The sequence below is a fragment of the Manis javanica genome, chromosome 16, assembly GCF_040802235.1.
Source record: "Manis javanica isolate MJ-LG chromosome 16, MJ_LKY, whole genome shotgun sequence".
Taxonomy (NCBI): domain Eukaryota; kingdom Metazoa; phylum Chordata; class Mammalia; order Pholidota; family Manidae; genus Manis; species Manis javanica.
The window spans coordinates 16,005,966-16,024,218 of NC_133171.1; the positions used below are offsets into that span (position 1 = coordinate 16,005,966).

Genomic DNA, 18,253 nt, shown 5'->3' on the forward strand with positions numbered 1-18,253 from the left:
ATTTCATAGTTAAAATGTTTTGAGAACTGTACTGGTAACACCATCTGCCACTGGAAATTGTCTATGTGTGTGTGTCAGAAGATGACAGAAGAACAAGACTAATTATACATTCTATTCCATTAATAGATACAGGATTATCTGCACTTAATTTTTCTTCTGGCTTCAGAGTTGACAAACTTTTTCTAGCAATTTGTTCCGTTCATCTTAATGAATGGATGAAATATATAATCCATTATAATTAATCCAATATAATAATTATAATTAGTCCAATATAATTTCCTTGTATTATATTTTCAACATTTCTGGGATCTTTAGTGGGGTCCCCCTTTTATTTCTGATGTTGATAATCTGTTTCTTCTCTCACACGCACACTTCAGCTTTTTTTCTCCGTTAGTTTCTCTTTAGGTCTATCAATTTTCTTACTTTTCAGAGAAGGATATTTTGACTTATGGGGTTTTTCCGTTTCATTCATTTCTGCTATTTTATGTTTTTTATTTTCTTTATTCTCTTTGGGATTAATTTATTGTTCATCTTTGTCTTGAAATAGTAAGTTCATCAAACTCCTGTCTTTCAAATTTTCTAATATATGAAATGCAAAACTGCACATTTTCTTCTTAACTTAGCTTTGACTCCATCCCAGTCATTTAATATCTTACTTTCATTACCACATAGTCAAAATATTTATTTCCCTTTGGTTTCTTTTTTTCCAACATGTTATCTAGAAGTGGATAGCTTGATTTACTAGAAGTTGAGTACTTTTTGTTTATCTTTTGTTACTGAATTTAGTTTCATTAGGGTCTTGAATCCTCAAGATTGTAATTTTGGTCTCTGTTCCTGTAAGATCACCAAAATCCCTTTTTATTATTCTGCCTCCTAGTAGAGGCCATCTGCCCAAGGCTTCAGATCTTTAGTCTTTTGCCCTATATACAGAATCAGCAAATATCCTGAAGTTAAAGTGAATATTCTCTTCTCTTCATGGTTTTGCATTCCCAGAGATTGTTTTCCCAAAAGTCTTGGTTGCCACAATAGTTCCCCAGGTCCTCCAAACAGACCAGTTTTCAGACTCAATTTCTCCGCTTCACTGGTTCTCAGTGAAAGCTGAGGTCTAGCCGAAATGACAGCCAGAATAAAAGCCTTCATTTTTTATTTTATATTTGTAAATTGGTGTTCTTAAGACCATCACTAAAATAGTATGTGTTTTGCCACCTCAAAACATAGAACTCCCTGTTTCCATCTCCTTCGTTGTTACCAGTGGTGTACTTTGTGCCATCATCCAACTAGTGTGTAAGTTCTTGAAGGCAGGAGCCAGTATCTGGCTATAATTTCCTGTAGAAATCTTGGTATATATAGTTAAGAGAGAAATTTAAAAGGAAGTGGAAAGAAGCGCTGGAAGAGGGATAGGATAAAATAAGCCAAAATGAAAAGAGGAAAATATGTTTTTGAGAAAATGACTTTTTTCATTTTACGTACGGAACAATCAAATCTTATCCCCCAATCCTTCAGAGCCCTTCACAATTTCATGTCATGTCACCGTATGTATCATCAACATTTGCCTGATTAATTAAGAAGAGTGGGAATGCCTCTGATTATTTTTCTTCTGGATTTCATTGATCAGCATACCTCTTTCTTCCCATCACTGTATGTCAAAGAAAAATATTGAATTGTATTTCTTACCAAAAAGCAGTTTTTACTGGAATGTTCTCATTGAGATGCAGGGACTGATCTATTTTTATCAGCATTTCCCCAACTAGTTACATCATGTTACTTTGTATACACTTTCCCATTGACAGTGATGTTATGAAAAGCCATAGTGCATGCTGGGTAATGCAGATTTCAGGCATTCACACTCAATTAATTAATTCATCACCTAAAAGCTAAGTATTGATTTTTTAATGGTTTTACAAATCTATTTAAGCTTCTGTGATGTGATTAAGAGGATGTGTGTTTACTGTAAATTATCCAACAAATACAATAGTATTACTCTCAGAAATAGCAAACAGTTTAGATTGTGAGAGGATAGGGAAAAAAGTTAGTTAAAATATTTCTGAAATACCAATTATTTAATAGCTGTATAAGCCATTAAAATATGGCATTAAAAATAACCTGTTATTTCAAACCATGCTCACTGTTTCTTGATTTGTGGTAAAATGAAATCTTACAGTGATGATTTTTTCTGTAATCCTACTACAAATTATAATGAAATAAATATCCTTTAATTATTAGAGTTGGTCAGAAAATGTTCACTTTAGGTCTTATTATGAAATATGGAGGATGTGGATCATTTTGCCTGTTGCCATTTTGATTCCTAGAAAATGTTTTGGCTTGTATGATATTTTGGCTTTAAGCTATAGAGAAATGTATGTACTTGTAGTGTTTCCTTTGTCTTTTATAATAATGGAAACAAAGCCATGCAATGTATTCTTTAATTCTTAAAATAAAAAGGTTTTACCTCATAAATCTACTAAAACTAGACACTGTCATTTATAAGATAAATACATTTTGAATAGCAATATGGAAGAATACAGTGTTCTGGGAACCCTGGGAATTGCATTCAGAAGACATGATTTTATGAGTACATTTGGAAAAGATAAGAGTCATTTATGTATCTGCACGAAGTTAAACATTCTCTCCACTGATATTCAGCATGAACTGCCATATAAAGTATCCGATGATATTCAGCATGAACCGAACTGCGACATACAGTGTGACAGCAACATGTATGCTGTGGCTTATCTTGGGGGAATTTTACTACAAAATGCATGAAGATTCTGGAATATTTTACCAAAACCCTACCATTTTTTCCTGCAGTAGTGGGATACAACCTGAAAATCAGTTCACCTTGAAACAGTTCAAACAATGGTAGTACACTTGACTGAGGATTGCATAGAACATTTTCTAAAATGGAAATGGGAAAACTGGTCATTAGATAATTATGTGGCTGCTTATTGTCTTTTACTTCATACTCTTGAGGAAGAGACTGCATTATTTTTGCTGGGAACAGTTGTTGCTATTACTCAGTTTTTAGATGATAACCAACTGGTAATGGGATATGGGAGGCTGTTTGAAGCTGCTCATTGTGCAGAGATAAAAAGGTTGCAGAATGATCGTGCAAGTCTTTTGATAGCATTCATTAGCAGCAGAGTTACGGTTGGTATATATCTATGACTTTCTTAAGTCAAAGTTAGTTTTTTATTCTCAGGGTCAAAAAATGGGGGAGAAACCAACATCAGAACCTCATATTTTATGAATAAGAAAAAGAGATGTTTTTGTAACTAAAACTAAGTATGTGCAGTCAGTTCTGACTTGAGGAAGGACATGCCCTTTTCTGAGGTTTGGCTGCTTCCTAGCTCTCCCCAAATAATCATCATTTGGCATTTCTTAAAAAGTGTTCATAATTAGGATTTTAAAAAGGCTTTTGTAAGTTATGAAGAAATCCTCTCATTTGTGGTTAACTTCAAATAAGTTTTTGGACACTCAAAATGAAATGAAATAGTTACTTACATTTTCTGCACACAGCTTTTCCTTTCTGCATCTGTGTCTTCACATAAATACAAACCCACAATCCTACTTAATTATGCGGCCAACAGAGTGTCACCAGACTTCTACTACTTAAGTTCCCATTTCTTAAAATGTACTCCGTACAATGTACATTTCTCAATGGGAAATGGACATGGACCCCTACACAAGGTATGGTCTCATGAAGAAAATACCATAAAATACAGATCTTGGGGAAAGAGAAGATAATAAAATGTAAAATGTGCATTCCAATATCAGAATGTGAGAAAGACTAGTCAAAAGGAATTCCAGAAGAAATCCTTAGTACCCAACATTCACCACAGGTGCTAAATATGACAGATTCTAGGGCATCCCCCCAGGTGGGAATGGTTAGTGTGATGGTCCAGCAAAGGCAAACAGAGGACATACAGAAGACATCTGGGTTCAGAAACATGATTCCAGAGTGGAGAGAGTCCTTGGGTGTGTCTGATTGCAAGACTGGAATGTGCTGCTCACCGGCTGTGAGATATACATATCTATGTATCTAAATCTATCTATTTACACACACACACACACACACACACACACACACACACACACACACGTATTTTTCCCCCTCATCTCCATACACAGGTATAGGCCAGTGACTTCATAAATATTTTAACTTATTCTCTAAGGAATTAATGGAAAATAGCCTTTTCAATTCCACAGTATCAGTAATAATTTTAAAAGCTATCTCATGAGTGCATGAATTGAGGGATATTCAAAAGGAGTAGCTGATATTTCCATTATTGCTCATGCAGTTGATTGGATAGACCTCAGGCTACTAATGGACATACAAGAAAAAGATCATTGTTAATCCTAAAGTACAAGTAGCCAGAGAAACCACTTTGTGGGATTCTTAAGGATAAGGCTCTGGGTAGATTATTAAATTGATGTTTATTTATTCAACAAGTGTTTTCTGAGCACTTACTATATGTGTCATGTGTCAGGCACTATTCTAAGAACCAGGAAATGGTAGTGGATCATTCAGACAAAACCTCTGCCTTCACAGAGCTTCCAGAGACAAGACAATAACCCAATAATAAAGGGGTGACTAGGGCAAACGTCTGGGGAGATAGAGTGGCGTACACTGTACAGCAGGGTAGCCTGGAAGACCTTATTAAGAATTTTATTGAGTTCACGAAGAAGCACTTCTCTGCTGGAGACAAAATCCCCCTTATACAGCGGGGGATTCCTGTTACCCACACATTATCCGTAGGCAGCCCTTGACCTCATCCTGTTGCAGGGGACGACCTGTCCAAAGCGCCTGTAATCATGCACCTGAAATCTGTATGCTGAGGCCAACATGCAAGTCCCAGGGTGGTTATCTATGAGCGCCTAGTCCTCCCCTAACTGTGGCCTGGAGCTGGTGATGGGCGCTGTCTGCCTCTCAGTCGTCTCATCTTTACAATGGGATTGATAACACTCTGTGAGAACCGGGAGTATTTATGTCAAGAAGTTGGTGGGGACTAAATAAACTGTAGTGATTTGGCTTCATAATTATTTACAGTATATGAAAGGTAAAATATCCCAATGAGTATGTTTTTAACGGATTTGTATCCTCTGGTTGCTAAAGTAGGCTGCTGGGAGCTTGAGAAAAGACAGATACTCCACCTGGGGAGCAGTCGGAGGGTTGGAAGTCACCTTCTCCAAATTAATCATTTTCTCCCTTCTCCTTGAAAGTCAATGTTGGCAAGTGAACAATCTATTCAAAAGTATGTAAGTTCCATGGCTTGGCATCAGGGAACTAATTAGAAATAGCGCCCTGGATCAGGAAGGGGCTTGCGGCCGGACATCAGGCGCTGCGTGAGACCCCGAAGAGACCCAGCTGTCAGGCACGAAGGCCATTCCAGGAGGAGAAACCCTTCCACGGGGACATGCGAACAACGGGCAAGGGCCTCGGTACCAAAGTGGTGGGATGGGTCTGGCGGCGCGTGGCCCGAGGGATCCGACAGCGGCTCTGGCACCCGCGCCCCCTCGGCGGGCCCCCGGCCCCGCGGCCGCGCCCCTCCGTCCTGCGCGCTCCTCTCCCCTCCAGCAAGTCGCCCGACTGGCGCTCCTGCCTCGTCTCTGCCCGCGGTCTCGGCCAGTTGGGAGAACGGATCAGGAGATTCAAGGGCAAGCAGAGAAGGAGGCGGGCGGTTAGTCCGCACACCCTCCCTGTGCTTTGCGCGTATTCTCCGCAGGCAGACGCGCTCCTCCAGGGCCGAGGCTCCTGCTGGAGGTCCAGCTTCCAGAGGCTCTGGGGGCCGGTTCCTCCTCCGGCCAGGAGGGCCGACAGCGCTCTCGCTGGGCCCGGGGGCCTCAGCACGTGGCCCCGTCAGCCCGATCACCCCTCTATGGGTGGTTCGTTTGGTGACGTTTATTTTCAGCGAAATCCTTTCCAGTATGCTGTCTCCCTCCTGCACTGCCTTTCAAGATGTGTCCACTTGGGCCAGAATCGGTTCTAGAGCAGAATAAGAATTAAGCAGCACTCTTAGTCATTGGGACACGTCTGCATTCTCATGGCGAACGGTTTTATCCTTCATGAGAACCGCTGGCACCCAGCCTCTCCCAAAAATCTTGGCAGATGGCTGCATAATTGGAAAGGGGCTTATAGACTCTATGCTCCGGAGTACCTGCATGAGCCTCTGGGCACTGCCCTCTGGCCAGAACAAGTGCCCGGCCAAAGGAAAAGGAGCACGGGGGGCCTGGCCCAGCACTGCAAAGGTGCCTGGTCCTGCGACCTAAGGCATGTGGGTCAGCTCTCAGGCCCAGGTGCTGCCTGCTCGAGAGTATTGGTTGCTTATCTAGGTTTCTGGGAACTAGAATGTAAAGAGGGCCGAGCACAGTGTCGGAAAAGGCCCTCAGGCAGTGGTCCAGGCCGGAGTTTATTTCTGGGTCGCGCCGACTGCGGTGATCCAGATGAGCATGTGTGTAGCAGTACCTGTGCATTCCGGAGTCAGGCTCAAGAGGGGCTCCTCAAGAAATTTTGAACGCTAAGAACTATTGGTGAACTATGAACAGTATCATTGAGTATTATTAAATTGGGTCATGTTAGAATCATAAAGTAGAACAACAGTTCTGAGGAGTGTGTGCCATGTTCTACAGAGAAACATGCTGGAGAGCAAAAGCCGTGTACCACGCCTCACCGCACACACCGAGGTTAAAACTCCTATTCAGAAAAGGGACAGTGGGAGGCATCCGGCAGTTGCCGGTTTGCAGTATTATTACGGTGCTGGCATCATAAAGTTTCCTGAATTGGCAGAAGGGAGGTTCTGGATTTTGCATTTACCTCCACAGCTCTGGGTTCTGTTTTCCAGGCGAGGGGTCCATGTTCATTATCGTCCATAGCTACATCTGAAGTGGGCATTAGGAGATGTGCCCTCCTGAAGGCGGGACAGCTTCGAAACACGCCCCTGCTTAGGGAAGGGTGGGAATCAAGTGTCTTGTAACTTTTAACAAAGAGATTTTTTTACTCCCAGCTTTTGGTATCTTGGGCAGTATAATTCCTGCAAGAATTTAAGTCTTCTGTCCTTTCTTCTAGTTAGTTCCAGGTGCCGATATTCACACACAGTATTTTCCTAGCAGCAACTCTCAAATCTGCCCGACTTCACTGCATCCTTCAACCCCAGCACACCTCTCTCCCTACAGAGTGGAGGCCACTTTGGAACTACCAACCTAGCAGAGCACATGGCAGGCTGACAGTGGCCAAGGGACTGGGGCTCAAGGGGCTCTTGTCTCTCAAGGCTGGTTTTCCTCCCCTCATTTCCTGCATCTGGGAGCAGTAAAATTTTCTAATTCTTCAAGGTCTCAAAGTTCTAGGCTTTTTCTATTTCCTTTTGTTTCTGCTTACCAAATGGCCATTTTTCTTGTAATATTCTCTTTTTCCTGTAATATCTTGCCAATTACATTGAACAGTAGCCAATGATCACTAAGAGCTCAAACATTTCCTACTACTTCTAGATGCCTATTAAGAGTAGAGTGCCTGGCTTCACTGAGTTTATAATCAAATTGGGGAAACAGGATATATATAAAAGCAATTGCAATTAAAAATATGAATTTCAGTATTAAACGAGCAGTGACTGATTCAGAAATTAAGTTTTATTACAGTTCAAAGGAAGTAATGGTCATATCTATCAAACAATGGGAACCATTGTAGACTTTTGAGGGAGGAAACAGCATAATCATAAAAGAGTTTTAGAAAACTTCTCTGTTGTAAGCCTATGTGTGTAAGATGAAAAATGTGATATGGGCAGTTTCTCAATGTACAGTTCCTCCTGGGGCTTCAGTGTTGTTTTGAGATGATGCTGGGACTATCAACGATACTTTAAGACAGACAGGATCCTCACAATGATCAGATTTCTCATTAGCTAAGAAATGTCGGACAGTCTGCTGAGGGAAAAGATGGTATTCCTACACACTGCATGTACTTATAAGTATCTACTGATACTTTGTCGAGCACTGAGAACTCACTAAATGATAGCTGTAACGAAGTGTGAAATAAATTATGGTCTTTGTTGGTGATAAAGAATATTGTGCTGAGCAGAAGATATATTTATTATGTAGCCTTAATACAAACTACCTGCTACAACGAGCAAACGAAAAACCAAACAAGCAAGAAGCCAAACATTCAAATTGATTTGATGTTTACTTTAATCCCTGCTATGAAAATTAGCTCTTGTGGTGTTGTGTCATGGTAGCTCATCGTGTCTGCATGTCTCCCTGGTGACTAATGGTGTTGAGAAGCGGCCACTTGCTTTGAGCCATATGAATATTTCCTTTTGTGAAGAGCCTGTTCAAGACTTTCACCCTTCTATTGGCTTGTTGTCTTTCTCTATTTTTTAATTGATTTGAAGGTGTGCTTTATATATGTGGTATATGATTCCTTTCTCAATAGCTGTGCCACAGCATCTTCTCTCAATAGGTGACTTGCTTATGCATGCTTAACAGAGTTGATACAAAATTTTGTGAAATACAATTTATAGGATTTTCTTAGTCTGCTAGAGATTTAAAAATTTTTGCTACTCTAAAAACAATGTATCATTTTTTTTCTAGAAGAGGTCCACCGGCTACAGTCCATCGACCAAATCCAATTCACCATGTTTCTACATGAACCATGATCTAATAATGGGTTTTACATTTTTTTAACAGTTGAAAAAAATCAAAAGAAAACTAATACTGTAATGACACACAAATATTATATAAAAATCAAACTTCAGTGTCCATAAATAATTACTAAATTATCATCAAGCTCATCTATCTACATAATGTCATTGGCTGTTTTCATGTTATAACATCAGATTGAGTACTTGCAACACATAGTATAAAGCTCAAAAAGCCCAAAATATCTGGTACTTTAAAGAAAAAGTTTGCCAACCCCTGCTCCAGCAGGTTGATTGATTTCTTTAGTGCTTACACCACATATATGAACCCTCTTGAATAAACTTTGTGAGGTAGAGGTCAAGGCTTACTTTTTATCCCTGGGAATATCTCACTCCATTGTCATTTACTCAAACACCTGTTCTTCCCTCATAGATTTAATTAGCACCTTCGTCATAAAGCAAGTGACAATATATGTGTTCTATAATATATAGACTGCCATATATACATATTGTTAATAATACATAATGATAATGCATGTACTATATGTGATAAAGCATTATATATTATGTATCATACCTTTATGTGATATTACAAATATTACAGTTCTGGACTTTATCCTGTTGCACTGATTTATTTATTTCTACATGAAGATACCCTTAATGACTAGCTTTATAGCAAAACTTAAATCTGGTACTGTAAATCCTCCATTTGTTCTTGTTCAAAATTATCCTGGAAATTTTAGGTCCTTTGCATTTCCATGCAAATTTTAAAATCAGCTTGTCAGTTTCTAGAAAAACAAATCTAGATTGGGATAGTTTTGAAACTATAGATTAATTTGGGGAAAAACTGTATCTCAAAAATATTAAGCAGTCCAATCCTTAAATATGGTAAATATCTCTATTTATTTAAGTCTTCTAGGACTTCTCACTGAAATGTTTAGTAGTTCCAAATGTGGAAATTTTGTACATCTTTGATATATATTTATTTCTAAGTATTTGATGATTTGTGCTATTACAAATAGTACTATTTTAAAATTTCATTTCCTGATGACATGCTACCAGTATATAGATATAATTGATTTCTGTGTATTGACTTAGTGTCATACAATCCTACTAAATTCATCTTATTAGCTCTAATGGTTTGTTTGCATATAACTTTTTCTTGTTGTAATGCTTAGGAACATAGTTTAATATTGAATAGAATGAGTGTTAATTGTTCCACTTTAGAGAAAAAGCTTCAATAGTTACCATGAAATTCATTATTAGCTGAAGATGTTTTATAGATCATTTATCAAATTGAGGAAGTGCTTTTCAATACCTGGTTAGCAAAGGCTTTTGACTATGAATGTGTTGAATTGTATCAAATGCTCATTCCACATATATTGAGATGATCATATTTTTTCCCTTTATTCTGTTAATGTTATCAATGATGTTAAATTTTCTTCACCTTAATTTGCTTCTGTATGCCTGGAATAAATGTCACTACACTATATTACTTTAGCCTTTTTATGTATCTCTGGATTTGATTCACAAATGTTACGTTTAGGATTTTTGAATCTGTATTAGTGAGGGCTAGATTTAATCCAAATCATGTAAATAAATTACATTAAATGAAAATGGGCTAAAGATGGCAATTAAAAGACAGAGATTAGCTGACTGGCTAAAAACACAAGTTTCTATCTCGAGAGACAGAGATTCTTGCACATGCACACTTAAGAGTCTGCTCCTCCCACGTCAAAGAGCAAGAGCTTTAGGGGGGGGTCTGGGATCACATCAGCAAATATAAATCACTTTGAATTACTGTAAAACTACCAAATGCCTTATTTAACAATATACATTATTCAGCTATGTTTTTGTTCTCTCGATAGAAAAACTCTTATAGGACTTCACAGTTCTCCAATCTGCCTCTATTCTATCCCAATTTATGTTCTGTTTCTTTTCTATATGAATCTCTGTGTTCTCCATGAGAATTCAGCATCCCAGCTTATGTGCAGCCTACAAGACCCCTTCATACAAAAGGTTTACTTCTACCTCAGTGCACTGGCCTATGCTATTCTAAATACTTTGATCATATGCTCATTATTAAACCATTTCCTCTTGAATTTAAAAGGCTAGTTCCGATTCTCTCTTCATTATGAAAACATCCCTATTACATTGAGGCATCACTGGTTTCATAAAGTCTTTAACTGATACCAGGTAGTAGGCATATTTTCTTGGTTAATACTGTACTGGCACCTGTCTTATGTCCATGTGAACTGTGTGTACTCAACAGAATTATCATGGGGTTAGGAAAAGTCATGGCACCATAGCTTTCAATATCATGAAATAATACATTTGCTTTGGCACTAAGTTAAACAAAGTGCATATAAAGCTTTATGTAGAGTTATCTAAAACATTTTACCATATAGAACAAATTGAATAGAGGAAAATAGTTTACATGTGTGACAGTGGTTACTTTAAATGGTGGAATTAGGTAATTGTCTTTCCCCTTTTTATTTTTGTGCATTTTCAATGCTTTTCATAATAAACTTTTAAAAAAATCTTTCATAATAAAATGCTAACTATGGACAAGCTGGATGACGTGTACGTGTGGGTTGAATCTTGGTAAGTGTGTACATTGGGTCTGTGGGTTTCTGTGTTTGTGTATGTATGTATGTTTCTGCTTCGGTGAAATTTGCTCTTAAAGGCAAAAAAAGACCTTTAAGAAAGTTATTTAATGTCTCCATTTTGTCTTCTATAAAAATGAGAATAACAATACAATTTCTTTCAGAGAGAAATATGAAGATTAAATAAGTTAATGTTTGAAAAGCATGAATGAGGGGCCAGACATGTAGAAAATGCTCGAGATATATTAGGTTTCATTATTGCTATTACTATTGTTATTATTGTTACATAGTATGGGTTGTTTATAAATAGGAATATATGCAGATAGATACAGAGAGATAACAGCAAGATGACAGGTGATGGATCCACAGATTCCAAGTAAATTGAATTAAACATTAACAATCATTAACTCTCAGTGATTGGATTATAAGAAAAAATTCTCTTTTACATAACTTTTTAATTTCCACTATTAGAAAAAAATTAAGTTTCAAATGGAGAAGTCCCTTTTCTTTGAAAAGTTCTCTTTTCTTTTCTTTGAAGTGAATATGGTATTTTGTTTGCCTGAAATGGTAATGATGTATCTAAGAGAGACATTTGAAGAGCTAGATGCCACAGCACAGGGGAAACGCCATGTACCGAGATTTCTCCTTTGCTTTCCACAGCTGCATTCGTAGGAGATTTACCTTTGGGGTGAACTATTTTAACCTCTTGATTTATGGGGTTTGCAGGACAATTTACTTTTCCTGTGATACTTGCGTGCAATGGCAAAAAGAGACCCGGCACACATATTCAGTTGACCACATTCAGTTTTGTGTCCAGGTCACAAGGATACTTTACATAAGTGGGACTAAGGGGCCGCAGGAGGCTGTCACCAGAGGGCTGGCACTGACCTGATCCCAAAATAATTATGGTCTGTGGGCTCCTATCAGATGGAATCAGAGAAAAGAGTCACACGCTGGGTTCACTGGAGAAAGACCGAGTCAGGAGCGGAATTCCTCACCAGGTGGGGACTTGCAACCCGGAAGCTGCTGTCCTGCACACAGCAAGGCCGGCGGGGACACAGTGAGCCATGAAGGCACCTTACAGGCATCCCTCCTGGCACCCGAGGGGTAGTGAGGTATTTAAAAGCTCGTAGATGTTGGGAATGTTTCTATATGCTCCAGGTGGACTATGTTAAGATTCAGGGGTAGAATTGGCCATGGAATACTGAGAGTTCAGAGAAAGCTTCCCAAATCCTGAAATGCACAAGTATTTGGCCGTGTGGCTGCTCATATGAGGTTGCTGCGTCTCACTGGCAGATGTCCAGAGACTTACTGCCTCAGGAGGGTCAGTACCACCCTCAGTTACAGTGCATGCGGTAGCTCGCTGGGACGCCTGCCATGGCACCACGGTGGGCTGCCTCCGAGCCCAATGCCACCCTCCCCAGGTAAGGGGTTCCAGAGGGTGGCTCGGAAGATCTAGTAATAATTTGCACCAAAAGAGCTCTTTTCTTTCCCTAAAGATTTTTATCTATAAAAGTAATGGAGATGATAGGCCAGTGGCCGAGCCTTAACACTCTACTGCTCTGAAACAGATTCATTCAAGGGTGTTAGTGGGGGAGCCCAACCTAAGGCTGCCAGCAGGAGAGATGAAGGAGTTTACTGCAAATAACTCCATGGGAGCAGAAAGTCCAGTGGACACTTGTGGTCCAGTATGAAAGGCCAATTAGTAGTGAGAAGCACTGTTTCTGAGAACATTTGTCACTAAGCTGTGTGTCCCAGCCCAGATCCTACGTAATGGAGCAGCATAAGCCTCAGAAATACTTGAAGGGATGGAGAACTAGAACTTTTTTAAAGAGCTATGTTTGCAGTTACCATTAAGTAAACGTGTAACACTATGCTATCTAAAGGCATTAAACCACTGCTTGGAAAACAGCCTGCCGTACACTCTGATAACTCCAGAGAATTCTGCAATGCTTTGGCAATAAGCAGCGTCTGTGTGTCTTAGAAGCGGAGAGGCTTCTTGCAGCCCAGGAGAGCTGTGCAGAAGGGCAATATTACACAGCAGTTGGCTGGACCTGTTTTATGCTTTATCTAAGACATTATGCTTTATCTAAGATAATATTTTTCAAAACTGTAGTTCCTAAAAATGTTGTGTGTGCATACTGGTAGAAGAGGGGAAAGCACAACACTTGCCAATGGTAGGCTGTAAAAGATAAGGGTTCCACAAAGTGTCTTACAAAATTTAGCTTGTCACCAGTTTTCGGAGACTGACACCTTCATGTTCTATTTACTGCAGGAAAAAAATTCCAGTCTAAACTTCGGTTTATTTGATTTAAAAATGAGAGAAAATTCCATCATTATCATCCATGTTGAAGAAGCATTATCTGAAAAGAACTGCCTCTGTAAAAATTGAGCCAGAAGTTACTATAAATCAACATTTTCATCAAGGAAGGCAATATCAAAGGGCCTATTTTCTTTGATATAAAAGATAGGAAAGATAGTATGAAGAACTGGTCAAAAATCACCCAAACTTTTACTGAGTCAGGATGGCAGAGGGACCCATTCACTGAAATTAAGGTGCATCTTGAATTTTCTAATAAATACGGTCAAAATCACTCGGCTTCAGAAGTTATCATGAACAGAGATAAAAGCAAAAACACTTCATTCATCGAGAGACTCAATGCCTATCTGTCAAACTCCTGCCATCTGATTCTCCATGACTGTGTGGCTCAAGGAGATTATTTTTTCCAATAGCAATTAGGTTGCCGGACACATTAACCTGCCTCCATCCTGTGATCTTTTAAGCACAGTTCTACTCATCTATAATCGTTCTCCAAAAGCTACTCATTTCTAAACTGTTCCATCATTTACACTTGAAACTGATCAAAATCGACAGAGGTCCAACATGACACCACAGATGATGGTATCACCAGCGACTAACGCTTCATGTGAGTGATGAGCTGGCAGGGAAGGGGTCTTGAGATAGAAAAGTGAGATCAGAACATTTTCAAGACATGGGAAATCTTTCAATCTAAAACTGCAATTATATATTCCATTTTGCAAAACCCTCTTGAAAATAGTTTAATGTATAGATATTTTCTTCTCTCTAGTAGGAGATTTTCCCCAGCCCCCAACTTTTTTGAGTGTGTTGTGCAGCCTTCTGTTTCATTTTCCCATATTTTTGAGCTCCTTTCTTAGCTCATGCAATGTCTCATGTGTACAATTCATTTTATAATTTCTGTAGTATGAAAATATGTCTTCCCCATGAAATAGAGAGGTCATTTCTTCAAAGTGATGCAACTTTCTCAGCAAATACTGCTTATTCAGCTGCACTGAAAATAATCAACTTTCAAAATCGTTTTGGTTCATTATTTGAAATTAAATTTCAATTGTCTGAGAAATCCTATCCATACTAATTCAACAGCCTCAGTCAATGCTGGGCTTTAATTCTTTCAGATGCCAGAAATGGGTCTACCCAGAAATTCATTGCAAAAAAATGGCAAAACATTGTGGTTTTTGTGATGTGAACACCTCTTTTGATTTATCTTCAGCTTAAAACAATATATCATAGATGTATTTGGATATAAAGAAATGAAGAACATAAAATGTAATTTAGTGATTAAAGATGATGATTTGTTGGGCTTTATAACCATGGGAAAGAAGACTAGACCTCATAGGAAAGGTAAGAATAATTAAGAGATAAACTATTTTATTACATCATATTACTGTTAACAGGTTTTTGTTCTTAATGAGTTTGATTCTCCCTGTAATAAGATGAGAATCTGGCAGTATGAACTGCTGTCCAGCGGAAATTAGTTATTCTACAAAGAGACACAGCAGGGGGACCGAGTTTCTGTTTTGAGGCTGAAAACGATGCTCTGGGTATCTCCCGAGAGCACAGCTCAGTGTGGGCAGTCGGCGCTGGGTGAAAGGAGGTGGCTGGGCACACGGAGTGCTCTCCAGGTCGCTGGGTATGATCTGTATGTGTTTTTCTAAAGTTTGCAATTCACAACATAGAAAAACATTATTCTTCCTTTTGTGAGTTTAGCATTGATAGCAATTGGTTACCTTTCACACTCCTCAGATGGGTTGTTCTGGGATTGTAAGAGGGGAGAGCATTATACCTCATGGGAAATCCCAAATCTCTACTGTTAGAAACATGACAGTTGAGGTGTCCAGTTGCCTGCCATCAACTCCAGTTTTCCTCCTGAACAATACAATTATACATATGCCTGAGTGCTTCTCCTCCCAGCTTTACCTGCCAAGGACAGGTAAATTACCCCTTTACAATTACCCCTTAAGCAACATAACTGATTAAAAGATTCACAGTCAGGATGTATTCCCCACCTCCAGAATAATGTAGTTCCATTATCCAAAGGTACTGAGTGTACCTTGACATGGAAATGACATGATTAACTGAAGATACCCATTTTTGGAATATCACACACCAAAATCAAATCTAAAATAAGTTCCACTACCCCGTAGTAATTTAATCTGGTCTTTGCATGTACATTTGGATTGTAGGGCAGAGCTGTGTAGCTGAATTATGTTCCAGAATATAGGAATCTTATTTCTACTTGTTTAATTTATTATTTTAAATTAATGGCATATTGTAATACTGAACTCTAAAGCAACGAACTGCAAAATTTTGCCTGTGTACTTTCAAACATTTTTTCCCAGTTTAGTCCTTTACTGGACAGATTTTCTATGCCTGCCTAATTGGAGTACATGTACTCATTCGTCATCAGACTCCAAACTTAACTAAGTTAACATATTTTATTTAATCTTCCCCAAAGGAAATATACTGAACTCTACTAAAATAGCAGGCTTTTTTGGATAAAGAGGTTTCACAATAAATCACACACACAACTAACACTTTCATATCCTGTATATAAGTAAGAAAAACAACTACCCAACTAGTTTAAAGTATAATGAACCATAACCTTCCTCCCACTCATGAGTACTTACATTTCTTGTTACACCCTTTAAAAGAAAGTTAAAAATACCCTTTGTCTTAAAATATCACTTTTAATATTTATTAAAATACAGCATAAATGTATTTTGTTAAATGTATACATTGGGAATAGAGGTTTCTTAGCTCACGAGGAGGCATGTGTCCAAAGCCAGTATTTAGTAGGAATGTAAGAAGTTTTAAAAACTCATGATTTAACATAAGGAGGAAAAGAAGGCAGTGAAGCCCGGCCCAGAGGGAGAAATACACCCAAATATATTTATTCTACTAAAAACTTGAGGACTGAAATAACAAAGTTGGGACGATTTGCAATAGGTGTTTAGCAGTCTCCCATGTTTTTATTTAAAATGCTCATTAGGTTCTGACATAGCCCGGTTTCAGGCAAGGAAGAACTATGAACACGTGGTCCAGGGATATGAATTCTGAAAATAGAAGATGGACTATGTAAACAGAAAATGAGCATTTTAGAATAAACTGTTTTAAGAACCTAGAACCAGATTGAGGGACAAAACACCCATAACTCAACCACTAATTTTGACTCTTCAGCATAAAGCATTTTTTTGTTAGAAGTTTCGTTCTAAGATGAAATAAAAATTTCATTTTTCAGGACATCCTGTATTAAAATAGTAGTTCTCATGGGAGTTGACTCATACAATTTTTCTATATATTCCTCCTCATTGATTATTATCAACTCTTAGTTACCTTCCCTAAACTTTAGACATCAAATTTTCATAAACAGCCAGACTAAATTGTCAGCTGAGTAAAAAATAGCTGAGTTCGTTATTAGTATTTCAGGTAAGAGGTTGCTATATTTGAATTTTCTAATGTGACCTCTTTTCCACAATCGTGTATTATTTAGGTGGTAGGTCAACTTTTCATTGTATGTATTTTGACAGCTTTTCTTCATATGCACAATCCTAGTGAGGATCCAATCAGCAGAAGCTACTCACTTCAGGAGGCACAGTAGCGGAGGTGAGACAGGATACTGTCCTCAAGAAGCTTACTTGGGAACAGGGAAAACAGAAAACACACACCATAAAATAAACGCCCGTGAAGCGTCCCGAGGCTGTTTTCAGTGGGAGTGGTTCTGTGCTGGTTGTGGAAGGAAGTGTGTCAATTGTCATGCCAGGTGACCACAGTTTGAATCCTGGCTGTACCCTTAGTAATTTTATAGCTACGGGCACATTAGAGACTTGTTCAGAGCTCCAGTCTCCTCATCTGCAGAACTGGAATGACACTATGTGAGTTACAGAGCTACAGTTAGGATTAGACATTGTGTATATAAGGTTCCTGACACGTGGTAGCTGTTGGGAGACAATTCTCTGTGATCGTCTCATGTCTCTGCACAGTCCAAGCCCTCTGAGAAAGGCATTCGTGTCAATGTGTGCACAAGGAGACATTCCAGGAAAGTAAAGTCTGAGACATCTCCCTCTCCAGAGACATCCCAGGATGACAAGGGTAAAGGACTTCCCCACTCCCCTGCCCCAAGCAGATATGCTCATTCCCCCTCCACAGTAACCCCCAGAGGGTCTCCAGCCTCTTCCCCTGGGGCATTTGCTTACATCCTATGCAGGTCTCATCCTTCTCTGGAGGAGGGAATGGACACCTCACCAGCAGCCCTACGTAAGAGCAGAGCTTCTGGCTCTCGAGTTCATTTCCTTTGATGTGTAAGGGATAATACATGGTGCTCACCACACCCTCCTGTGGGACTTGGGACACGGGGGCATCCACACCGAGGCATTGCCTTCCTGCTGCTCTGTCGTGAGTAATGAATGGCTTTTGTCTCTGACCTAGATACGTATAGTTGGTGGATAGATAAAGATAGATGATTGATTGATAGATGATAATACATAAACTGGAGGGTTAAAATTGTAGCTAGAAAGTACTGTACAATTTCAAACCATTTACAATTTTTGGCTTTGCACTAGTTACTAAGAACTTTGTCATTATCTTTACTAATTTATTAGTAGTTTAAGGGGCATCATTATTATCAAAGAAAGCATCAAAGATGAGGTAGAATTTGAGCTGAGTCTGTAAGGATGCGCAGAACAAAACCTTGCAAAGGGAATGTGAGA

General features: G+C 38.9%; 1 protein-coding gene across 2 annotated transcripts in view; it reads right to left on the bottom strand.

The window, feature by feature from the left end:
• Positions 1-18,253, bottom strand: part of LOC108389730 (uncharacterized) — a 603,223-nt gene that overhangs the window by 20,093 nt on the left and 564,877 nt on the right. The window lies entirely within an intron of this gene.